Source organism: Panthera pardus, unplaced genomic scaffold (assembly GCF_024362965.1).
Source record: "Panthera pardus isolate Hobbes unplaced genomic scaffold, ASM2436296v1 HiC_scaffold_27, whole genome shotgun sequence".
In the NCBI taxonomy this organism is placed as follows: Eukaryota; Metazoa; Chordata; class Mammalia; order Carnivora; family Felidae; genus Panthera; species Panthera pardus.
In genome coordinates this window covers 49,117,770-49,144,957 of record NW_026526843.1, presented here as the reverse complement: position 1 = coordinate 49,144,957, position 27,188 = coordinate 49,117,770, and positions in this window count along the sequence as shown.

The following is a 27,188-nucleotide window of genomic DNA, read 5'->3' as shown; positions in this document are numbered from 1 at the left end:
TATCAACTGTTTTATTTATTCATTCATTTATTTATTTATTTAATAATTTTTTAATGTTGATTTATTTTTGAGAGAGAGAGAGAGACAGAGTGTGAGTGGGGAGGGACAGAAAGAGAGGGAGACACAGAATCCAAAGCAGGCTTCAGGCTCTGAGCTGTCAGCACAGAGCCTGACACGGGGCTTCAATTCACAAACCGTGAGATCATGACCTAAGCCGAAGTCACAGGCTCAACAGACTGAGCCACTCAGGTGGCCCTATCAACTGCTTTTTAGTGATTAGTCTTTTAAGACTCAGAGAGTTTGAGAAACTTGAATATATCGCTGAATATATGAGACACCTTCTAAATAAACAAGAATGGAAAAGACCATCCAAAAACCATATTAACTAATAATTTTCCCAAGTTATTAGGGAAAAGACACTTGAGACAGATACAAGAGGAGCTGCATTCGATTATAGTTATATCAATGCTTTTTAAATAAGTTTTTAACTGCTGCTGTAACAAATTACCACAAATATAGCATCTTAGTGACAACTGTTTATTATCTCACAGTTCACATAGGTCAGGAGTCCAAGTGGGCTCAACTAAGTTCTCTGCTTATGTTAATACAAGGCCAAAATCAGGGTGTCACAAAACTTGGGATCTTATCTGTAGTTTTGGGGGGAGAATCTGATATCAAGCTCATCCAGGTTGTTGGAAGAATTCAGTTCCATAAGGTTGGAGAATTGAGGTCCCCATTTCCCAGATGCCTATCAGATGGAATTATTCTCATCTCCTAGAGTATACCGACATTCCTTGGTTCATGGTCTTCTTCATCTTCAAAGCCAGCAACAGTGTGTTGATTTCTTCTTGTGTGTTGTATCTCTCTGACTCCCACCTCTGACTTCCTCTTCTGACACCAGCAGGAAAACTCTCCACTTTAAAAGCTATTATCTAATTGGGTCAGGCTCACACAGATATACAGATCGTAAGGTCAAATGAATTGGAACTTTGATATGTCTATATCTATAACCTATTATCTATTATCTATATCTATGTATAGATAGATATCTACATAGACATACATAGATAGATATAGATATCTATAGATAGATAGATAGATAGATAGATAGATAGGTATAGTTTATTGTCAAGTTAGCTGACATTCCGTGTGCTCTTGGTTTTGGGGGTAGATTCCTTTGATATTTCACTTATATACAACATCCAGTGCTTATTCCAACAAGTGCCGTCCTCAGTGCCGATCACCCATTTCACCCCTCCCCTGCCCCCACATAAACCCTCAGTTTGTTTTTTGTATTTAAAAGTCTCTTTTGGTTTACCTTCCTCTCTGTTTGAATCTATTTTTTCCCTTTCCCTTTCCCTTTCCCTTTCCCTTTCCCTTTCCCTTTCCCTTTTCCTTTCCCTATGGTTTTCTGTTAAGTTTTTCAAGTTCCACATATTAGTGAAAACATCTGTTTTCTCTGACTGACTTATTTCACTTAGCATAATACACTCTAGTTCCATCCACATTGTTGCAAATGACAGGATTTCATTCTTTCTCATTGCCAAGTAGTATTCCATTGTATATATGAACCACATCTTCTTTATCCATTCATCAGTTGATGGACATTTGGTCTGTTTACATAATTTGGCTACTGTTGAGAGTGCTGCTGTAAACATTGGGGTAAGAGTACCCCAATGAATCAGCACTGCGGTATCCTTTGGATAAATTCCCAGTAGCACTATTGCTGGGTCGTAGGGTAGTTCTATTTTTAATTAAAAAAAATAAATTAAAGAGACTGTATTTTTCTTCCATTGGATATTCTTTCCTGCTTTGTCAAAGATTAGTTGGCCATACTTTTGTGGGTCCAATTATGGAGTCTCTATTCTATCCCATTGGTCTATGTGTCTGTTTTTGTGCCAATACCATGCTGTCTTGATGATTACAGCTTTGTAGTAGAGGCTAATGTCTGGGACTGTGATGCCTCCCGCTTTGGTCTTCTTCAAAATTACTTTGGCTATTCGGGGTCTTTTGTGGTTCCATACAAATTTTAGGATTGCTTGTTCTAGCTTCAAGAAGAATGCTGGTGCAATTTTGATCAGGATTCCATTGAATGTGTAGATAGCTTTGGGTAGTATTGACATCTTAACAATATTTATTCTTCCAATCCATGAGCACGGAATGTTTTTCCATTTCTGTATATCTTCTTCAATTTCCTTCATAAATTTTCTATAGACATATAGGACAAAGGGCTAGTATCCAATATCTATAAAGAACTCACCAAACTCCACACCTGAAAAACAACCCAGTGAAGAAATGGACAGAAAACATGAATAGACACTTTTCCAAAAAAGACATCCAGATGGCTAACAGGCACATGAAAAGATGCTCAATGTCGCTCCTCATCAGGGAATTACAAATCAAAACCACACTCAGATATCACCTCACACCAGTCAGAGTGGCTAAAATGAACAAATCAGGAGACTATAGATGCTGGCGAGGATGTGGAGAAAGGGGAACCCTCTCGCACTGTTGGTGGGAATGCAAATTGGTGCAGCCACTCTGGAAAACAGTGCGGAGTTTCCTCAAAAAATTAAAAATAGATCTACCCTATGACCCAGCAATAGCACTGCTAGGAATTTATCCAAGGGATACAGGAGTACTGATGCATAGGGGCACTTTTACCCCAATGTTTATAGCAGCACTTTCAACAACAGCCAAATTATGGAAAGAGCCTGGATGTCCATCAACTGATGAATGGAGAAAGAAGTTGTGGCTTATATACACAATGGGATACTACATGACAATGAGAAAGAATGAAATATGGCCTTTTGTAGAAACATGAATGGAACTGGAGAGTGTTATGTTAAGTGAAATAAGTCATACAGAGAAAGAGAGATACCATATGTTCTCACTCTTACGTGGATCCTGAGAAACTTAACAGAAAACCATGGGGGAGGGAAAGGAGAAAAATGTTATGCGGGGAGGCAAAACATAAGAGACTCTTAAAAACTGAGAACAATCTGGGGGTTGATGGGGGGTGGGGGGAGGGAAGGGTGATGGTTATTGAGGAGGGCACCTGTAGGGATGAGCACTGGGTGTTGTATGGATACCAATTTGACAATAAATTTCATATTAAAAACAAACAAAATTAAATTAAATTAAATTAAATTAAATTAAATTAAATTAAATTAAATTAAAAATTAAATGCACCAATTTGCATTCCCTCCAAAAGTTCAATGAGGTGGTATCTCAATGTGTTTTTGATTTATATTTCCCTCATGATGAGTGATGTTGAGCATCTTTTCATGTGTCTGTTGGCCATCTGGATGTCTTCTTTGGAAAAGTGTCTATTCATGTCTTCTGCTCATTTCTTCACTGGATTATTTGTTTTTCAGGTGATGAGTTTGGTAAATTCTTTATAGATTTTGGATAGTAACCCTTTATCCAATATGTCATTTGCAAATATCTTCTCCAATTCCATCAGTTGCCTTTTAGTTTTGTTGATTGTTTCCTTTGCAGTGCAGAAGCTTTTTATCTTGATGAGGTCCCAAGGGTTCATTTTTGCTTTTATTTCCCTTGCCTTCAGAGATGTGTTGAGCAAGAAATTGCTGTGGTTGAGGTCAAAGAGATTGTTGCCTGTTTTCTCCTCTAGGGTTTTGATGATTTCCTGTCTCACATTCAGGTTTTTCATCCATTTTGAGTTTATTTTTGGGTATAGTTTAAGAGGGCGGTCCAGTTTCCTTCTGCATGTTGCTGTCCAGTTTTCCCAGCACCACTTGCTGAAGAGACTGTCTTTATTCCATTGGATACTCTTTCCTGCTTTGTCAAAGATTAGTTGGTCATACATTTGTGGGTCCAATTCTGGATTCTCTATTCTATTCCATTGGTCTATGTGTCTGTTCTTGTGCCAATACCATACTGTCTTGATGATTATAGCCTTGGAACTTTAATTATGTTGGAAAAATCCTCCACAACAGTGTCTAAGTTAATGTTTGATTGCTAAGGGACAGGAACATTGGTAGAGCATCTTTAGAATTCTACCTACCACACCTTTGGTTCTGGTCGCTTAAATATTTCCACATAAGGTAAAGCAGAGGTGATGGAAGTTGATGTAGAAAAAAGGGGCATACTGACTGCAATAAACATTTCATTTTAATATCTATTTTGTAGAATAGATCTTGCCGAAATAAATAAAGGGTAGTTACAAGGGAAGGGTTTTCCAACTAAATACTCTTATGGAGGGGCACATTTTCCATCTTTTTTAAAAACTGAGATATAATTGGGATGCCTGGGTGGCTCAGTCAGTTGAGTATCCAACTTTGGCTTAGGTCATGATCTCTCAGTTCACGAGTTCGAGCCCCGTGTCTGGCTCTGTGCTGACAGCTCAGAGCCTGGAGCTGGCTTCGGATTCTGTGCCTCCCTCTCTCTCTGCCCCTCCCCCACTCACTCTGTCTCTCTGTCTCGAAAATGAATAAACATATAAAAAATTGTACTTTTTATTTATTTTTAATTTTTTTACATGTTTATTTATTTACTTATTTATTTATTTTAAAATATAATGTATTGTCAGATTGGTATCCATACAACACCCAGTGCTCATCCCAACAAGTGCCCTCCTCAATGCCCATAGCCACTTTTCCCTCTCCCCTACCCCCATCAACTCTCAGTTCTCTGTATTTAAGAGTCTCTTATGGTTTGTCTCCCTCCCTCTCTGTAACATTTTTTCCTTTCCCTTCATTCATGGGAATTGAGGTATAATTGATATAACACTGTATAAATTTAAAGTGTACAGCATATTGATTTCATACACTTATATTGTAATTTGATTGCCATTGTAATGTTAGCTATCACTTCTTTTTTTTCTTTCTTTTTCTTTTTTTATTTTATTTTTATTTATTTTTATTTTTTTCAATATATGAAGTTTATTGTCAAATTGGTTTCCATACAACACCCAGTGCTCATCCCAAAAGGTGCCCTCCTCAATACCCATCACCCACCCACCCCTCCCTCCCACCCCCCATCAACCCTCAGTTTGTTCTCAGTTTTTAAGAGTCTCTTATGCTTTGGCTCTCTCCCACTCTACCCTCTTTTTTTTTTTTCCTTCCCCTCCTCCATGGGTTTCTGTTACGTTTCTCAGGATCCACATAAGAATGAAACCATATGGTATCTGTCTTTCTCTGTATGGCTTATTTCACTTAGCATAACACTCTCCAGTTCCATCCATGTTGCTACAAAGGGCCATATTTCATTCTTTCTCATTGCCACGTAGTACTCCATTGAGTATATAAACCACAATTTCTTTATCCATTCATCAGCTATCACTTCTATTGTGTCACATTATTACTATTTCTTCTAGTAAGACCAATTAGGGTCTAGTGTCTTAGCCGGTTAAATATTTGAAATGCAGTTTTGTTGTCTGTAGTCCCTGTACTGTATATCAGATTTCCAGGGTTTATTTAGTTAATAGTTTCAAGTATGTACCTTTAAATGACATCTCTTCCATCTAGGTAACCCCACTCCTTTGATAACCATCAATTCACTCTGGGTTTTTTATTTCTTTTTTTCCCCCTTTTTCCAATTTTTATTAAGTTTGCACATACAAGTGATATCATACAGTATTTGTATTCCTCTGTCTGACTTGCCTCACTTAGCATAATACCCTCAAGGTCCATCCATGTTGTTGCAAATGGCAGGATTTCCTTATGGCTGAATAGTATTCTATTGTTTGTGTATATGTGTACGTGTGTATGTACACCACATCTTTATCCATTCTTCTGTTGGTGAACACTTAGGTTGACATTTTTAATACTAATTATGCAGGTTTTCAATAAAGCCAAATTAAAGCACTAATTCAATCAATTACCATTCAATTTTTAGTGCAAATTCTAATCTCTGTGTTGTAGGCTGTGATGCCTGAAGTACAAAGTGACTAGAGAGCTGAGATAACCTCGCTGTTCTCAGTTCAGAGTCTCACAGAGACAAGTTCAATGAGTTGTCTAGCTTGAACTTGTATCTGAAGGCTCTGAGAAAGTATCTGCTTCCAAGCTCATTTACATTGTTGGCTGAATGCAGTTCCTTGTGTCTGTAGAGCTGAGATCCCTGTTTCTGTTCTGGTTATTAGTTAGGAGCCTTTCTCATCTCTTCTTATCATATAGCACATTGAGTTTTTCTCATGCTTCAGATTATTCTTACTTTTTCTTCTGTTGCCTCTTTTGACTTCAACCAGAGAAAGTGCTATGCTTTCAAGAGTTCATATGATTAAATTGGGTCCACGTAGATAATCCAGGGTAATCGTCCTATTTTAAATTCTGTAACCTTAAAGATATTTTAAAGTCTTTTTTGCTATGCAGCATAATGTAGTCACAAGATCCGGGGATTAGGTCACAGACATTTTAAGAGGCCATCACTTTCCAGAAATGATGGAAAATGAAGCTAATAAAAGAAGTTGGAGTGAAGCTGTGAAGCATAAATGCTTTGCTAGGAAGTCTGCAAAGCATTCTCTAGATTAGGCAGTACTGTGCCATTGAAGAATTTTGATTTCTAAGAAAAATTACTTGGTGTGCTACATAGAGGTTGTGCTGGGAGGGAACTAGAGGCAGGGATCCAGCTAGAAAATTATTGCATATTTCAGGTAAGAAATGTAGATGACTTGAAGCATCTCATGTGAGGGGTAAGGGACTTGTTTTGTTTTTGTTTTTCTACCTGGTACATTTTTTGTCCAGAACTCCAACTCAAGTTTCATATCTCAGTCAGTGTGATTTCCTCAAAAAACACTTGCAGGTAATCTCTCCCCTAATCTCCTACAATAGCACTCTCCACTCTTTATATTTAGTTATTTAGTTGTCTATCTTCCCTTTTAGGTTTCTTTTACCTATCTTCCCTGATTCTCTTTCAGGTCTGTGAAAGCAAGTGCTGGTTCTGTCCCTTTCACTTCTGTATAACTGGCACTCAAAAATTTATTGAATGCATGTTACTAAGTGATTTAGTTTCCAATCTGGGCATTTGGGTATGGAGCTAAGTTATGAACTGTAGTAGGAAATATACTCATGTTATGCTTCATTCCCCTCCTAATGTGTAACATTAGGTTTGTCTTAATTCCATTTCCTAAACACTTCTGAACTCTACACAAACTTTAAAACCATCTGGGAATGGTATGCCTCAAGTGGTGATATTAACCTCTGTGACTCATATATTTTTTTTTCATTTACCATGTTTCTTTTATTCCCATTGCCTTGTGATATGGTGTGTGTGTGTGTGTGTGTGTGTGTGCACGTGTGTACACGTAAGGCCATTGGGTTTGTCCATGTGAAATGAAGATTGGTACATATTAATGAAGTTATTAGCAATAGTACTCAACATTTTTATATATTTTTTTTAATTTTTTTTTGTTTACTTATTTTGATGAGGACAAGCAGGGGAGGGGCAGAGAGACAGAGGGAGAGGGAGAATCCCAACCAGATTCCATCCTGTCAGTACAGAGACTGATGTGGGGCTCAAATCTCACAAATTGTGAAATCATGACCTGAGACAAAATCAAGAGTAGAATGCTTAACTGACTGAGACACCCAGGTGCCCCAACATTTCAATATATTTCTAATGATAAGATATTATTTGAAAGGATTATCTCATGATGGGAAGGTTTTTATAGCCCCATCAATGCTTCATTTAATAATAGTTGTTCAGGTAGCATTTTCCAGCTGACACTACTCAAGGAATGATCTCACTTTGCCATTATCAGATATGGACATGATCAACAGGCAAAGAGAGTAACAATAGAAGAATATATTGATTTCCTTTAGCAAGTGTAAGATATTACCGTCATTAGATCTAAGGCTTCAAGTCATTTCAGAAGATTTGGCCTTCTTGAACAAGTTCCCTGTAGCAGTTTTCAGTTTATCACCTTACTAGCAAAGTTTTGCTTTTATATTTTTAGTGTTAATTTAAAAAATTAACTGTAAGAGCAACTGTATAATCTAATATAAATGTTTTATAAACTAGTATTATCAGTTGCTACTGTTTGACATAAATGCACACTGGGTAGTATAATTATTTAAAGTTTAAAATGTGATGAACAGAACTCTTTTAGTAAGCATTTCAGAAATTGAATAGACTGAAGTTCAAAGGACAAATGTTTTTTAACAAAATTATTCATTTCATTTCCCATGTTTGAAATCATTATTTTAAAGCTTTCATTCAAACTAAAAAGGATTTGCTTTGTCTTAATTGTTAATACAATTAATTGCAGTGTAACATCTACTGGTTTGAACAACACTACACATTAATGAGGTTTATGATAATTCTAATCTTCAGACATCAATATTCCAGATAAAAGCACATACAAATTTGCATTTTTACTTTAATTTAAATTCATATTAATATTTATTTATTTTGCTTACTACCCGTATTACCTAATAGATGAGCACATTATAATAAGGTCTTAAAATTTCCATCATTAAATCCGAGCTTATTTCATGAGCAGCATGGCGACAATGAGCATGGCAGTAGTTTTTTAGTAAGATCAATGGTCTTCCTTCTGGTACACAGCAGATGCTTAGACTATATACTAGAATAGACTATTTGTCTCTTTCAAAATGCACACATTTTAGGTGGAGTTTGGGATAGAGTCCAAAAAACATGAAGGTGCAGTAAGAGCAAAATAGTCCTGGAGTTTGAATAGATAAAAAGGAATGAGGGGTTCCTGGGTGGCTCAGTCAGTTAAGTGTCTGACTCTTGATTATGGCTGAGGCCGTGATTTCACATTTCATGAGACTGGGCTCCACAATGACAGCACCGGAGCCTGTTTTGGATTCTCTCTCCTTCTCTCTCTGTCCCTCCCCCTTGCAAGCTTTCTCTCTCTCTCTCTCTCTCTCTCTCTCTCCTTCAAAATAAATAAATAGACTTAAAAATAAAAGGAATGAATGAGACACACTAATTATAGGATTTCCTTGCATTTATTTTTATACTGAAAAATGGTAGCAAACACTTTGGAAATTAGTTTGAAATTTTAGCACAAATAAGTTAAACAATAAAATAGATGTTACTGAGACTTGATGGGATGGTACTCAATGAAAAACTGCAATCAAAGGTAATAATCTATTCAAAAATAGATTTAACAGGAGAAAGAGCATCAGATGTTTCAAAGATACAGAATAGTTAAAAAAATCCATATATCTAGAGGCAGAAACATGGTGAGGAAAGATATCAAAATAATGGTGGGAATCTCATACAACCTGTTTGATCAAATGGAGGACATCGATGATAGTTTCTAATAGTTATCATGCAACTGGAACAATGACAAAATATCTTAATGGAAACTTCAATTTCAAGAAATATGCTTAAAGTTTTAGTGTTCTGAAATCAGAACATATTATGACCTCTTGACTTGATGAACAGTTTTATCTGATTACACTTGAAGAAATGATAAAGGGAAGATTTTCCCTGGAATCAAGATTGTCAAGGACATAAATTACATGCAAAATTATTTTGATTTCAGAAAAATCAGAAGGATCTGTGATTATTGTGTGAACTAAATGCTAAAATATAGATATGGATTACACTGTAAAGGTGGGCTTTTATTCATAACTTGCTGAATAATCGAATGTAAAGTCTTGATTGGTGTATCATTGTTGACCTAAAGAAAGGTCTCTAGTGCCTTGCCACAAAACTGTGCATTTGTTTCTGACCCTTTCAATATATTGAGCCATTATCTGAATGAAGACAGTGCAGTCTTTCTTGAAGAATATGCTGATGCCTCAATTCTGAGATGGATAACAGGTAAGATGAATCAAATTCAAGTTTTAAACTAATTTATAGGTTGGAAGAATGCCCCTGAAGTTATGAGATGAAATTTAATAGGGGGTAATTATGAAGTTCTCTACACTGATTTAAAAATTGAGACGTTTGGAGAATTTCTACTGCACAGTATATAACAAGGAATGACTTAGTATCATAGCATTATTAAAAAGACTGTATGCCTGGGGCGCCTGGGTGGCTCAGTCGGTTGAGCGTCTGACTTCTGCTCAGGTCATGATCTCATGGTTCGTGGGTTTGAGCCCTGCATCGGGCTCTGTGCTGACAGCTCTGAGTTTGGAGCCTGCTTTGGATTCTGTGTCTCCTTCTTTCTCTCCTCCTCCCCTCCTTGCACTCTGTCTCTCTCTCTCTCAAAAAAAAATAAATAAAAATAAACATTAAAAAATTTTAAAAAAAGACTGTATGCCTTTTATTTTATTTCCAACTTTACAAGGGTGAATAATATGATACAGCTGCTAGAAAATCAATTACAATCTTGGGTTGCATTAAAAGAAACACAGAATATTAGAAAAGGGGGTCAGATCATTTCTAAAGCACTCTGCTAAGTTTTGTGTACCCCTTATTTTTATTGATGAACTGCTCCTGTCCAGAGTGGAAGGCCTAGATAATATCATGTGACATGAGAAATGATGGAACAGAATAAGGCTATTAATTCTAGAAAAGAAGAAAGTTAAAAAGGGTACAAAACCTGTCTTTACTTATTTTAAGAACTATCTTGTGGGAGAAGGATTAGATTTCCTCTGCAATTTTAGCACCTAGAACAACCCAGTATGTAGTGGATACTAAAACAAATGTCTTAAAATAATTCATTCACAGAACAATTATTTGCTGAGCATCTCATATATGCCAGGTATTATTTAGGTGCTGGAGATACAGCATTTACAAAATAGACATAGTCCATATCCTTAAGGAACTTACATTCCAGTCAGAGTAGAGAGACAGTAAGTGGAACAGATTAAGTACATAATATAAGGCCAACTAGAGAGGCAGTAGAGTACAGTGGTTATAAAACGAGGCTCTGGAGCTAGACTGCTGGACTTCAAATCCATACTCACTTACTGGATCTGTGACCTTGTATAAGTTAGCTGCTCTTACTCTGCCTTAGTTTTCTCATATGCAAAATAATCATATTAATAGTTCCCAACTCAAGGAATATTTGAGGGCTAAGTGAGTCATTCCATGTAAATTTCTGTGGATAGTTCCTGGCATATGGTTGAGTATTCAATAAGTAATAGCCATTATTATTATAGTAATAAGAGTTTTGAAGAAATATAAGGGATGGTGAGGTGACAGATAAAAGAATGTAATGAACATCCAGAATGATATGTGGAAGGCATATGCAGGTAGATTGTAATTGTGATATATTCTAGCTCTACATGTTTTTATATGCTCATCTTCCCCCATTGTCTTCCTCTCCTTTGTTTACCTGGATAATCTCTACCTTTTGGAACAAAGGTTATATTGCACCTTACCTAGAGAGCTGAATTGATCCCCTTTACTGCTAGAGTTGGCTGCCCCCTTCTCTATGACACTTTTATTTTCTAAATTACAATGTATTATACTCAAATGTATGAGAAGGTCTAAGGCATAATGGTTAAGATCTCAGGTTTTGTAGTCAAAGAGAACTGAGTTTGAATTACCAATCTGTCACTGGTTGTTTTACCTTGAATATCACTAAAGCATTCCAATATTTGCTTTCTCATTTGTAAATTGGGGAAATAACACACACTCTATAAGGGATTTTTAAGTAATAGACGAGAAAATGTTTGCCTCAGGAAGTAAAAGTTTTCAATCCCAGTTCTGCCACTAAGTTATGTGAATTTGGATAAACCATTCAGCTGCTCATAGTTTCATTTTCTTAATCTATAAATAAGGGTAATAGGACCTTTTTGATGGAGTTACTATGATAATTAGAAATAATGTATATAAAGGGATATAGTAGGCTGGAATACAGTAGGCTCTTAATATATGCTTGTTCAGTTGAAATTGGTTAGCAGAACTTTTAAATTGTGAACTATATTGACTTCTGAAGCCATAAGCTTCTTGTCATTGGAAACGTTCACAGTAGATGGCAGTATACTGGATACATTGTAGAAGGGATTCCTGCAGTGTACAGAGGATGGACAGGTCAGGGCTTCCAAAACTTTAATCCATGGATCAAGTCTAAGTTAATAGGTCTGGAATGAAAACCACCAATATAGGTGACCACTATATTGCCTCCTACTCAAAGGTTAATGATTCTGTAAATCAGAGTTCAGTTCATTAGTCATGCACTTAGTTAAGTTTATCAAATGAGCTTCCCTTTACAATCTCCATACCCAGGCTTCCACTATTCATACACACAGATATTATTAAGTGGTTTCTGAACTATAATAATTCCAAGAAAAATTATTTTAGTTTCTCTTATTTATCCACCACATTAGTGTCAAGCTATTAAAAGACATCCAAGAATTATAATTTCTTAGTATGTCATAGAATTAGTTGGCATTAGTTTTTTTCACATTATTATTATTATTAAATGTTTATTTTTGAGAAAGAGACATACAGAGTGTGAGCAGGGGAGTGTCAAAGAGAGCGGGAGACACAGAGTCTGAAGCAGGCTCCAGGCTCCGAGCTGTCAGCACAGAGCCCCATGCAGGGCTCGAACTCGCAAACCATGACATCATTACCTGAAACAAAGTCAGATGTTTAAACGACAGCCACCCAGGCACCCCAGTTTTTTCAAATTATTAAATATGCTTTTTGATTAGGGTTTATGCTGCCGTTATCAAAGTATCATTCTCAGATCTGAAGTTGCAAAATTACTACATGGCAAAATAAACCATGACACAGCAACTTAAGAAAGTAAGGGCACATATATCACATGACCTTGGACAAGAACCTTTTTCCTACTACATGTTAACTTCTCCATCTGCAGAATGGAAAGAAGAAATGCAAATAGCTTATTACTTATAAAGCATTTTAAATATGAGTAATGTTATAATCTACTTTGGTTTTCATTAATTTTGATTTTCAACATCTTTTTGTTGTGAATATTTGGCATCTGGTTCATTTATTATTTTTAAAGATTTGATTTTTTTATTTTTAGAAAGCTTAAATATCAAGTTATGGGAAATTTAATCCATATTGGAAATACACTTTTGTTTTGTTTGTTACTTATTGTGTAAAAAAAACATATGAAGAAAATATAGTTAGGGAATCTGAAAAAAAGAAAGGAAATTCAAACAAGATGGAATTATTCTGAAAAAAGAAAGTTTCTGTACAATAGTATGGACTTCTCATTGAAAATATTAAGGGAAAAATTGAAGTTTTGAACCCTTCTACTTGGAAAAGTGTTTTTAGAAATGCTTACTTCCAGTTTTGTGTTTTGGTATCAGGGACCCTTACAATTATTTTCCTTTTAACATGGACATGCATGCACCAATTACGATAATGCATATCTTATCAGGGTCTTAAAGGGTCTATTTTGAACAGTTTTGAAGCAGTTATGCAAGTATTTTTTTATATTTCTTTTTAGGTTCTTGTAAAGAAGTATTTGAGGATCAAGAAATATTTGGGTTTCATGGGGTACCTGGCTGGCTTAGTTGGTAGAGCATGTGACTCTTGCTCTTGGGATTATAAGTTCGAGCCCCATGTTGGATGTAGAGATTACTTAAAAATCTTTAAAAAATAATAAAAGAGAAACATTTGTGTTTAAAACAAAAGGCACTATAAACATACTGAGTTTTATTATAACAGACAAATCCTGTTAGGTGTTTATAACTTCCAATTCTTGTTTCTTTCCATTTTAATTTTTAGTATTTCTTTGTCCTAAAAGAGAGATGCTCTTAGTTATAATTTGACAAGTCCACCTGTCTTCTCACTTTTCTGTATTATTTAGTTGCAGAGGGTGGATAAAATTCAACAAAGTTAAGAGAGGTAATTTCTGTCTAAAAGTAGCAATTTCTGCATCATTTCTCATTATGCTAAGAATTGAATGGAAGAGTAGATCAGAACTTTTCCACACATGGGGTAATCACTTAATTTTAACTGAATTGTTAAAGGTAACAAAGATAGAGCATATGCAGAAGCACTTGCAAAAGAGTTATGATTTTATTCCAATTATACCAATTTATTTTTTAAATGAAAGTATTCTCCCACAATTATTTTGATAAATTCACTTGAAACTCTCCTTATTTGCTCCACAGTTAGTATCCCGTTGGTAGCTAATGTAAGCAGTTCCAGAATTATCTTTATATTTAGTCAGGAAGAAGTTCATAATTTTGTAAATGACCACATAAAGGATGAGAACACCCTAGATCCCTTGAGGAGTTAGGCTATTTGCTTGGCTTCAAAGTTGTTTGACCAATAAGAATTTGTGAAGGGAAGCTCCATCCTTAAAAGTCTCTCTATATCTGACATCCTTGTTTGCTTTTTGCTGATGGATTTGATTGCCTACACTTTATACTATTTTTCTTTGAGTTAGTAGTTTGAAGTCTATTTTTAGAGAGGCATACCTAGCTGAAAGAGTCACCACGTCACTTAATGTTTTGTTTTCTAGGAATAAAGGAATTTATTTGCCTATGCATTTAAAGTGTTTCTGAAACTCATATGACTTCTTACTGTTTACACTACTTAAAGGTAACTGTCCTGCCTCCAGTAATAAATGCCACCTTGAATCAATATAACACTCTTGAGTTAGTGTCTTGCTCAGTGCTCTTAGAAACCATTTGGATAGTACAATCCATATTCACATTTTAGCAACTTATCCACAAAACACTCATAGACCATTTTTATTAAATATTTTGCTGAAATCAAATACTTACCATGTGAGCAATGCATGTTCTTGACATTCCTGATTCCAGCGAAACTTTTTTTTCTCCATTGCTTCTTTAAGTGTATATGAGGTAAGTTGTTAAGAAAGTCAAAGATTTATCATATGCTTTGCTTTCAGAACACTGAGACTTCAGGCATATTTCTTTAAATTGTAGTCTCCTTTTATTTTTTTTCAATGTGCCAATTGTGTGATAAATATCACAAGGTATCATCCATAACCTCCCTGTTGCCAAACAGGTTGTATGGCATTCCCACTTTCATATTATTTTGTTGTTTGTCCTCACCATTTTTCTTCCTTTGAATTCATGGATTTTTTTTGCCACTCAGTATTTTTGCAACATCTTATGCTCTTTGTCCTGTTAAATCTGTTTTTGAACAGATTATTATTTTTAATTACAATTTTTCACTGAATACCATGCCATAAAGTCTCAGTGACACTTATTCAAATCTATTTAACCTCTTTGTGTGAGAATTTCAAGATGCTTTCATTTCTCACCCATACTCTCTCCATTGGCATAAGACACCTGAGGTTAAAACTATGGCTCCCAAATATCTTCTCTATTATTTTCTCATGATAATTACTAAAATTCTTTTCCAAGTGCTTTTCTTGCTTTGTTCTATGTACAAAGCATAGGACATCAGATTCAAGCACACAATATTTTAAAGGCATTTTCCCTTTGTATAGTTTCAGTATAAGGCTTTTTAAAATAAGATCGGAAAACCTCCTTTCGAATATTTTCTCCAATTTTTTTCTAAAATGAACCCTAACCCTAAAATGGTCAATAAAATAACATTCTGTTCACTGACACTTCTACTTTTAACTCCATGCTGCCCATGAGCTTTCATTCTCCTTAATTGCCTGTGGCATGGGGAGGTATTTCTTAAGCCCTTTCTCTCCTTCAAGAAGATCATATTACACTTAGAACACTAGTAATTGGTGATCTCCATGGTCATGAGTACAAACCTAAAACACACTCAGTAGGTCAATGAAACACCATTTCTTCAGGATTCCTACCTTCTGGGTTTCAAGTTTAACTATCATCATTTATGTTTTCCTTTGGAGATACTATCTCCCTTGTATGAACTCCTCATGTAAACTGCTGCAAAATTGTACAATTCATTATGCCTATTTGAAAGGTAGGTCCTTGGCAATGAATGCTACTTTTGGGGTTTATATTATATAATTTTCCAATTTCATTCATATTTTCTACCTTTAAAACTACCTGAATCCTTGGGGCACCTGGGTGGCTCAGTCCGTTGAGCTTCCAACTCTTAGTTTCAGCTCAGGTCATGATCTCACAGTTTGTGGATTCAAGCTTCATGTCAGGCTCCGTGGTGACAGCACAGAGCCTGCTTGGGATTCTTTCTCTCTCCACCTCTCCCTCTGCCCCACACCTGCTCATTCCTCTCTCTCTCTCTCTTTCTCAAAATAAATAAATATACATTAAAACATTTAATAAAACTACCTGAATCTTTGATGGCAAGCTGAAAATTTCCGTATTCCATTGCATCATGGAATCATGGAGTTGGGATATTTGTATAGGTCATTTAGTCATCTCTTTTGCCCCCAAAAAGGATGACAACAACTACCAAATATAGCATATTTATTGTATCTACCCACTAATTTGGTTGAAAGAGGGTTTTGCCTGGGGATAACTAAGATGATGCTACAGGGAGAAATGTTTGTCTTAGAGATGATTTACATCATTCATTTACTTCAATATTAAAAAATATATTTATTGATTACAATTATGTTAGAAGCATTGTGATGGGTGCAGGAATATCATGATGAACAAGACAGACATATTTGCTCATATGTATGAGCTCATATATATATGTTTATTTAGTTTTGGAGACAGAGAGAGAGTGTGAGCAGGGGAGGGGCCAAGAGAGAGGGAGAGAGAAAATCCCAAGCAGGCTCCTCACTGTCAGTGCAGACCCCAATATGGGGCTCTAACTCATGAACTGTGAGATCATGACCTGAGCCTAAATCAAGAGTAAGACACTTAACCGACCGAGCCACCCAGGTGCCCCAGATCTTTGTTCTTGTAGATAATGCAGTTTGTTAGGGTGACGCACACCCATAAAATTCTTGTTATTTTATTTTAGTTTTTGTTTGTTTTGCTTTTTAAAACTCTCATTATTTTAGATTAAGTGTTTGCAGATTCATACTAGGTAGCAGTTGGTTCAGAATTAGAGATACAGCATTGGAAAATTCTTCTACTATTTTCATTTTCAACAATCTAAATACTGAACTGACCAAATGTCTGGGCTTTGGGAAAATGGATGGCAACAAATAGTGTCCAAGTGCTCAAGGATCATTAAAAAGACTTCACATGATATTGATCTTTTACTGGGGATTAAGAGGAGCGACCCTGTTCTTAAGGAATACCACCTATGCATTTAAATAAAAACAAGCGGTAAAATATAGTGAGTATTGTAGTTGTTTCATCTCCTCTCTAGGTCTTATGTTCCTTACAAGCAATACCACATCTATTATTGCTCAAATTTTGCCATATAGTTCCTTATATCATGTACACACATAAATAATTGGAGAGTTAAAATAAAAAAAATACCATATGACAGTAGAAGGGAATAAAGCTAATGAGTCTACTCTAAGCACAAGCAAACAGATCTGAAAATCATTGTGGAGTTATATAGACCCTCTGAGCTAATACCAATTAGTTTTCTCTTGGGCTGGGGACAAGATAGATAAATAGCACCCTATTTTCATTAGAAGGAGTTTGCGTGTTTGTGTGTGTGTGTGTGTGTGTGTGTGTGTGTTCTGTGTGTTTGTGCGTGCGTGCACACGTTTATTCCCATGCACAAGCTTAATATACTAAGAATATGTTTTTTGTAAAGCTGTCAGATTTAAATTTTGCCGATGTTGGCAACAGTTCTCACACAGCTGTATCTGCTTCCTCTTTGAGAGGTATAAAGGGAAAAAACACACAGTTTTGTTTTGAAACTTAAACGGAAGAGGTTCTTATTATTAAAGTGTCTTTTTTAATGAGTAAGAAGTTAAACATGCTAACTGTACAAAAGAGTGAATCATTTTATTTACACTGTGGCCACATTATGTACATATATCATCATTTATATTGGAAGCAACAGTAACAATTCTTGTATTATTTCCCCCCTTCCTACCCTCAATCTGTGATGTCCAAATCAGAGTTTGCACAAAGGAGAGTGAAACAGGTTACTAAATAGGGGATATTGGCTCTAAACATTGATGCAGTTCTTCAGGAATTTGAGAATGTCTCAGGCCAGCTACTGATATCTCATAAGGTTTGGAATTTAACAACATACACACACACACACACACACACACACACACAGAGAGAGAGAGAGAGAGAGAGAGAGAGAGAGAGAGAGAGAGAGAAAGAGAGAGAGAGAATGGCCTGGTGATAACTCCCTTGGAGGCAGGGATTTTTAATTTTTTAGGTTTATTTTCCAATTTTATTGAGAAATAAATGGCATAGATCACTATATAAGCTTTTTTTTAATTTTGAGTTTTTATTTAAATTCTAATTAGTTACCATGTATGGTAAAATTGGTTTCAGGTATAGAATTTAGTGATTCATCACTTACATATAACTTCCAGTATTCATCACAAGTGCCTTCCTTAATACCCATCACCCATGTACCTGATCACCCCCCCACCTCCTTCCATCAACCCCCAATTTGTTCTCTATAGTTAAGAGTCTCTTATGTTTTGCCTCCCTTCCATTTTTTCCTCCTTCCCCTATGTTCATCTGTTTTGTTTCCTAAACTCCACATGTGTGGAATTATATGGTATTTGTCTTTCTCTGACTTATTTCACTTAGCATCATACTCACTAGCTCCATCTACATCATTGCAAATGATAAGATTTTATTATTTTTGATATATGAGCAATATTGTCGTTATCAATTTAGCTGTTGATGGACATTTGGGCTCTTTCCATAATTTGGCTATTGTTGGTAATGCTGCTAGAAACATCACCGAGCATGTGCTTCTTTGAATCAGTATTTTTGTACCCTTTGTGGAAATACCTAGTAGTGCAATTGCTGGGCCTAGGGTAGATTTATTTTTAACTTTTTGAGGAAACCCCATACTGTTTTCCAGAGTGGCTACACCAGTTTGCATCCCACCAACAGTGTAAGAGTGCTCCCCTTTCTTCACATCTTCACCAAACATCTTTGTTTCATATGTTGTTAATTTTAGCTATTCTGATATGTGTGAGGTGGCATCTCATTGTGATTTTGATTTGTATTTCCCTGATGATCAGAAATGTTGAACATCTTTCATGTATCTATTCATGTATTCATGTAGCAATCTGGGTGTCATCTTCAGAAAAATGTCAGTTCATGTTTTCTGCCAGTTCCTTCACTGTATTATTTATTTTTGGGGTATTGAGTTTGATAATAAGTTCTTTCTGTATTTTGAATATTAACCCTTTCACAGATATGTCATTTGCAAATATCTTCTCACATTCTTTAGGTTTCTTTTTACTTTTGTTTATTCTTTCTTTATGCAGAAGCTCTTTATCTTGATGAAGTGCTAATAGTTCATTTTTGCTTTTGCTTCCCTTTCCCCTGGTGATGAATCTAGGAAGAAGTTGCTCTGGCTGAGGTCAAAGAGGTTTCTCCCTGTTTTCTCTAGGATTTTGATGGTTTCCTGTCTCTTGTTTAGGTCTTTCATCCATATTGTATTTATTTTTGTGTATGGTGTAAGAAGGTGGTCCAGTTTCATTCTTCTGCATGTTGCTGTCCATTTTTCCCAACACAATTTGTGAAGGATACTGCCTTTTGTCCACTGGATATTCTCTCCTGCTTTGTCAAAGATTACCTGACCATATACTTATGGGTCCATTTCTCAGTTTTTCTATTATGTTCCACTGATCTATTTGTCTGTTTTTGTGCCAGTACCATACTGTCTTAATGACTACAGCTTTGCAATATAACTTGAAGTCTAGAATTGTGATGCCTCCAGCTTTGCTTTTCTTTCTTAATATTGCTTTGGCTATTTGAGGTCTCTTGTGGTACATACAGATTTTCGGATTATTTGTTTTACCTCTTTGAAAAGTAGTGTTGCTATTTTGATAGGGATTCCATAAAATATGTAGATTGCTTTGGGTAGTATAGACATTTTAATAATATTTGTTCTAATCCATGAGCAGGAAATATTTTTCCATTTCTTTGTGTCATTTTAAATTTCCTTCATAAGTGTTCTACAGTTCTTAGAGTACAGATATTTTACTTCTTTTGTTAGGTTTATTCCTAGGTAGCTTATGGTTTTTAGTGCATTGTAAATGGGATTGATTCCTTGATTTCTCTTTCCGATGCTTCATTATTGGTCTATAGAAATGCAAAGTGTTTCTGTACTTTGATTTTATAATGAGACTTTGTTGAATTCGTGTATTAGTCCTAGTAATTTTGAAGGATTCTTTTGAGTTTTCTGCATAGAGTATCCTGTCATCTACAAATAGTGAAAGTGTGAACTTCTTTCTTGCTGATTTGGGTGATTTTATTTCTTTTTGTTGTGTGATTGCTGAGGTTAGGACTTCCAATTCTGTTTTAAATAACAGTGGTGAGAGTGGCAATCCCTGTCTTGTTTCTGACCATAGAGGAAAAGCTGTCAGTTTTTCCCCATTGAGGATGATATCAGCTGTGGGTCTTAACCGCCAGAGGATTAGCAGAACAGAGTCTCCAGAGCCAAGCGCAGACGAGAGGCCCACAGAAATGGGTAGGAAGGGCGGCGAGGCGGTGCGCACTCCACGGACTGGCGGGAGGGAGTCGGGGTGGAGGGGCAGCCTGCCGGCCAAGCAGAGCCCCCGAGTCTGGCTGGCAAAAACTGAGGGGCCGGATGGAGTGTGTTCCGACAGCAAGTGCGACTTAGTGTCTGGGAGGTCATAAGTTAACAGCTCTGCTCAGAAAGCGGGAAGGCAAAAAAAAAAAAAAAAAAAAAGAAAGCGGGAAGGCTGGAGGACAAAGGGAGGGAGAGTTGCTGAGCCCCAGGACGACAGAGTTCAGTTTGGTGGGGAAAAAAGGCGCTCGCCAGCGCCATCTCCCTCACCCATCCCCCAACCAAAATCCCAAAGGGAACCAGTTCCTGCCAGGGAACTTGCTCTCTCCACCAAACACCCAATGCTGTGCTTCTGCAGATCCATCCCTCCGGCAGCTGGTCTGACTCCCTCCTGCGGCAGCAGGGCCCCTCCTGAGGTGGATCACCTAAGGAGAAGCAAGCTAAGCCTGCCCCTCCTGCCCCCGTGCACCTTGCCTACCCACCCCAGCTAATACATCAGATCCCCAGCACCACAAGCCTGGCAGTGTGCAAGTAGCCCAGACGGGCCACGCCACCCCACAGTGAATCCCGCCCCTAGGAGAGGGGAAGAGAAGGCACACACCAGGCTGACTGTAGCCCCAGCGGTGGGCTGGGGGCAGACATCAGGTCGGACTGCTGCCCCGCCCACCAACGCAAGTTATTCAAGACAGCACAGGGGAAGTGCCCTGCAGGTCCTCACCACTCCAGGGACTATCCAAAATGACCAAACGGAAGAATTCCCCTCAGAAGAATCTCCAGGAAATAACAACAGCTAATGAACTGATCAAAAAGGATTTAAATAATATAACAGAAAGTGAATTTAGAATAATAGTCATAAAATTAATCGCTGGGCTTGAAAACAGTATACAGGACAGCAGAGAATCTCTTGCTACAGAGATCAAGGGACTAAGGAACAGTCACAAGGAGCTGAAACACTCTTTAAACGAAATGCAAAACAAAATGGAAATGACGACAGCTCGGGTTGAAGAGGCAGAGGAGAGAATAGGTGAACTAGAAGATAAAGTTATGGAAAAAAAGGAAGCTGAGAGAAAGAGAGATAAAAAAATCCAGGAGTATGAGGGGAAAATTAGAGAACGAAATGATACACTAAAAAGAAATAATATACGCATAATTGGTATCCCAGAGGAGGAAGAGAGAGGGAAAGGTGCTGAAGGGGTACTTGAAGAAATGATAGCTGAGAACTTGCCTGAACTGGGGAAGGAAAAAGGCATTGAAATCCAAGAGACACAGAGAACTCCCTTCAGACATAACTTGAATCAATCTTCTGCACGACATATCATAGTGAAACTGGCAAAATACAAGGATAAAGAGAAAATTCTGAAAGCAGCAAGGGATAAACGTGCCCTCACATACAAATGGATACCTATAAGACTCGTGATGGATCTCACCTTTGAAACTTGGCAGGCCAGAAAGGATTGGCACAGTATCTTCAGTGTGCTAAACAGAAAAAAATATGCAGCCGAGAATCCTTTATCCAGCAAGTCTGTCATTGAGAATAGAAGGAGAGATAAAGGTCTTCCCAAACAAACAAAAACTGAAGGAATTTGTCACCACTTAAACAGCCCTACAAGAGATCCTAAGGGGGATCCTGTGAGACAAAGTACCAGAGACATCACTACAAGCATAAAACATACAGACATCACAATGACTCTAAACCCGTATCTTTCTATAATAACACTGAATGTAAATGGATTAAATGTGCCAACCAAAAGACATAGGGTATCAGAATGGATAAAAAAACAAGACCCATCTATTTGCTGTCTACAAGAGACTCATTTCAGAGCTGAGGACACCTTTAGATTGAGAGTGAGGGGATGGAGAACTATTTATCATGCTACTGGAAGCCAAAAGAAAGCTGGAGTAGCCATACTTATATCAGACAAACTAGACTTTAAATTAAAGGCTGTAACAAGAGATGAAGAAGGGCATTATATAATAATTACAGGGTCTATCCATCAGGAAGAGCTAACAATTATAAATGTTTATGCGCCAAATACCGGAGCCCCCAAATATGTAAAACAATTACTTATAAACATAAGCAACCTTATTGATAAGAATGTGGTAATTGTAGGGGACTTTAACACTCCACGTACAGAAATGGATAGATCATCTAGACACACGGTCAATAAAGAAACAAGGGCCCTGAATGACACATTGGATCAGATGGACTTGACAGATATATTTAGAAGTCTGCATCCCAAAGCAACAGAATATACTTTCTTCTCGCGTGCACATGGAACATTCTCCAAGATAGATCATATACTGGGGCACAAAACAGCCCTTCATAAGTGTACAAGAATTGAAATTATGCCATGCATACTTTCAGACCACAATGCTATGAAGCTTGAAATCAACCACAGGAAAAAGTCTGGAAAACCTCCAAAAGCATGGAAGTTAAAGAACACCCTACTAAAGAAAAAGTGGGTCAACCAGGCAATTAGAGAAGAAATTAAAAAATATATGGAAACAAAAGAAAATGAAAATACAACAATCCAAACGCTTTGGGATGCAGCGAAGGCAGTCCTGAGAGGAAAATACATGGCAATCCAGGCCTATCTCAAGAAACAAGAAAAATCTCAAATACAAATCTAACAGCACAACTAAAGGAAATAGAAGCAGAACAGCAAAGACAGCCTAAACCCAGCAGAAGAAGAGAAATAATAAAGATGAGAGCAGAAATAAACAATATAGAATCTAAAAAAACTGTAGAGCAGATCAACGAAACCAAGAGTTGGTTTTTTGAAAAAAATAAACAAAATTGACAAACCTCTAGCCAGGCTTCTCAAAAAGAAAAAGGAGATGACCCAAGTAGATAAAATCATGAAGGAAAATGGAATTATGACAACCAATCCCTCAGAGATACAAACAATTATCAGGGAATACTATGAAAAATTATATGCCAACAAATTGGACAACCTGGAAGAAACGGACAAATTCCTAAACACCCACACTTTTCCAAAACTCAATCAGGAGGAAATAGAAATCTTGAACAGACCCATAACCAGCGAAGAAATTGAATCAGTTATCAATAATCTCCCAACAAATAAGAGTCCAGGACCAGATGGCTTCCCAGAGGAGTTCTACCAGACGTTTAAAGCAGAGATAATTCCTATCCTTCTCAAGCTATTCCAAGAAATAGAAAGGGAAGGAAAACTTCCAGACTCATTCTAGGAAGCCAGTATTACTTTGATTCCTAAACCAGAGACCCAGTAATAAAAGAGAACTACAGGACAATATCCCTGATGCATATGGATGCAAAAATTCTCACTAAGATACTAGCAAATCGAATTCAACAGCATATAAAAAGAATTATTCACCATGATCAAGTGGGATTCATTCCTGGGATGCAGGGCTGGTTCAACATTCCCAAATCAATGAACGTGATACAGCACATTAAAAAAAAAAAAAGAGAGAGAGAGAGAAGAACCATTTGATACTGTCAACCGATGCAGAAAAGGCCTTTGACAAAATCCAGTACCCTTTCTTAATAAAAACCCTTGAGAAAGTCGGGATAGAAGGAACATACTTAAAGATCATAAAAGCCATTTATGAAAAGCCCACAGCTAACATCCTCAATGGGGAAAAACTGAGAGCTTTTTCCCTGAGATCAGGAACACGACAGGGATGCCCACTCTCACTGCTGTTGTTTAACATAGTGTTGAAAATTCTAGCATCAGCAATCAGACAACAAAAGGAAATCAAAGGCATCAAAATTGGCAAAGATGAAGTCAAGCTTTCGCTTTTTGGAGATGACATGATATTATACATGGAAAATCTGATAGACTCCACCAAAAGTCTGCTAGAACTGATACATGAATTCAGCAAAGTTGCAGGATACAAAATCAATGTGCAGAAATCAGTTGCATTCTTATACACTAACAATGAAGCAACAGAAAGACAAATAAAGAAACTGATCCCATTCACAATTGCACCAAGAAGCATAAAATACCTAGGAATAAATCTAACCAAAGATGTAAAAGATCTGTATGCTGAAAACTATAGAAAGCTTATGAAAGAAACTGAAGAAGATATAAAGAAATGGAAAGACATTCCCTGCTCATGGATTGGAAAAATAAATATTGTCAAAATGTCAATATTACCCAAAGCTATCTACACATTCAATGCAATCCCAATCAAAATTGCACCAGCATTCTTCTCGAAACTAGAACAAGCAATCCTAAAATTCATATGGAAACACAAAAGGCCCCGAATAGCCAAAGCAATTTTGAAGAAGAAGACCAAAGCAGGAGGCATCACAATCCCAGACTTTAGCCTCTACTCCAAAGCTGTAATCATCAAGACAGCATGGTATTGCCACAAAAACAGACACATAGACCAATGGAACAGAATAGAAACCCAGAACTAGACCCACAAACGTATGGCCAACTCATCTTTGACAAAGGAGGTATGAATTTTACTGTCTCTTTAACAAATGGTGCTGGGAGAACTGGACAGCAACATGCAGAAGGTTGAAACTAGACCACTTTCTCACAGCATTCACAAAAATAAACTCAAAACGGATAAAGGACCTGAATGTGAGACAGGAAACCATCAAAACCCTGGAGGAGAAAGCAGGAAAAGACCTCTATTACCTCAGCCATAGCAACCTCTTGCTAGACACATCCCCAAAGGCAAGGGAATTAAAAGCAAAAATGAACTATTGGGACCTTATGAAGATAAAAAGCTTCTGCACAGCAAAGGAAACAACCAACAAAACTAAAAGGCAACCAACGGAATGGGAAAAGATATTTGCAAATGACATATCGGACAAAGGGCTAGTATCCAAAATCTATAAAGAGCTCACCAAACTCCACACCCGAAAAACAAATAACCCAGTGAAGAAATGGGCAGAAAACATGAATAGACAGTTCTCTAAAGAAGACATCCAGATTGCCAATAGGCACATGAAAAGATGCTCAACGTCGCTCCTCATCAGGGGAATACAAATCAAAACCACACTCAGATATCACCTCACGCCAGTCAGAGTGGCCAAAATGAAGAAATCAGGAGACTATAGATGCTGGCGAGGATGTGGAGAAACGGGAATCCTCTTGCACTGTTGGTGGGAATGCAAATTGGTGCAGCCGCTCTGGAAAGCAGTGTGGAGGTTCCTCAGAAAATTAAAAATAGACCTACCCTATGACCCAGCAATAGCACTGCTAGGAATTTACCCAAGGGATACAGGAGTACTGATGCATAGAGACACTTGTACCCCAATGTTTATAGCAGCACTCTCAGCAATAGCCAAATAATGGAAAGAGCCTAAGTGTCCATCAAGTGATAAGTGGATAAAGAAATTGTGGTTTTTTGGGTTCCGGAAGATGGCGGCGTAGGAGGACGCGGGGCTCACAGCGCGTCCTGCTGATCACTTAGATTCCACCTACACCTGCCTAAAGAACCCAGAAAACCGCCAGAGGATTAGCAGAAGGGAGTCTCCGGAGTCAAGCGCAGACTAGAGGCCCAGAGAAGAGGGTAGGAAGGGCGGCGAGGCGGTGCGCGCTCCACGGACTGGCGGGAGGGAGCCGGGGCGGAGGGGCGGCTCGCCGGCCAAGCAGAGCCCCCGAGTCTGGCTGGCAAAAGCGGAGGGGCCGGACAGACTGTGTTCCGACAGCAAGCGCGACTTAGCGTCTGGGAGGTCATAAGTTAACAGCTCTGCTCGGAAAGCGGGAAGGCTGGAGGACAAAGGGAGGGAGAGCTGCTGAGCCCCCGGACGGCAGAGCTCAGCTTGGCGGGGAACAAAGGCGCCAGCGCCATCTCCCCCGCCCATCCCCCAGCCAAAATCCCAAAGGGAACCAGTTCCTGCCAGGGAACTTGCTGGCGCAGCGCAAACACCCAACTCTGTGCTTCTGCGGAGCCAAACCTCCGGCAGCGGATCTGACTCCCTCCCGCTGCCACAGGGCTCCTCCTGAAGTGGATCACCTAAGGAGAAGCGAGCTAAGCCTGCCCCTCCAGCCCCCGTGAACCTTGCCTACCCACCCCAGCTAATACGCCAGATCCCCAGCAACACAAGCCTGGCAGTGTGCAAGTAGCCCAGACGGGACACGCCACCCCACAGTGAATCCCGCCCCTAGGAGAGGGGAAGAGAAGGCACACACCAGTCTGACTGTGGCCCCAGCAGTGGGCTGGGGGCAGACATCGGGTGGGACTGCGGCCCCGCCCACTAACTCTAGTTATACACCACAGCACAGGGGAAGTGCACTGCAGGTCCTCACCACGCCAGGGACTCTCCAAAATGACCAAACGGAAGAATTCCCCTCAGAAGAATCTCCAGGAAATAACAACAGCTAATGAACTGATCAAAAAGGATTTAAATAATATAACAGAAAGTGAATTTAGAATAATAGTCATAAAATTAATCGCTGGGCTTGAAAACAGTATACAGGACAGCAGAGAATCTTGCCACAAAGATCGAGGGACTAAGGAACAGTCACGAGGAGTTGAAAAACGCTTTAAACGAATTGCAAAACAAAATGGAATCCACGATGGCTCGGCTTGAAGAGGCAGAGGAGAGAATAGGTGAACTAGAAGATAAAGTTATGGAGAAAGAGGAAGCTGAAAGAAAGAGAGATAAAAAAATCCAGGAGTATGAGGGGAAAATTAGAGAACTAAGTGATACACTAAAAAAAAATAATATACGCATAATTGGTATCCCAGAGGAGGAAGAGAGAGGGAAGGGTGCTGAAGGGGTACTTGAACAAATTATAGCTGAGAACTTCCCTGAACTGGGGAAGGAAAAAGGCATTGAAATCCAAGAG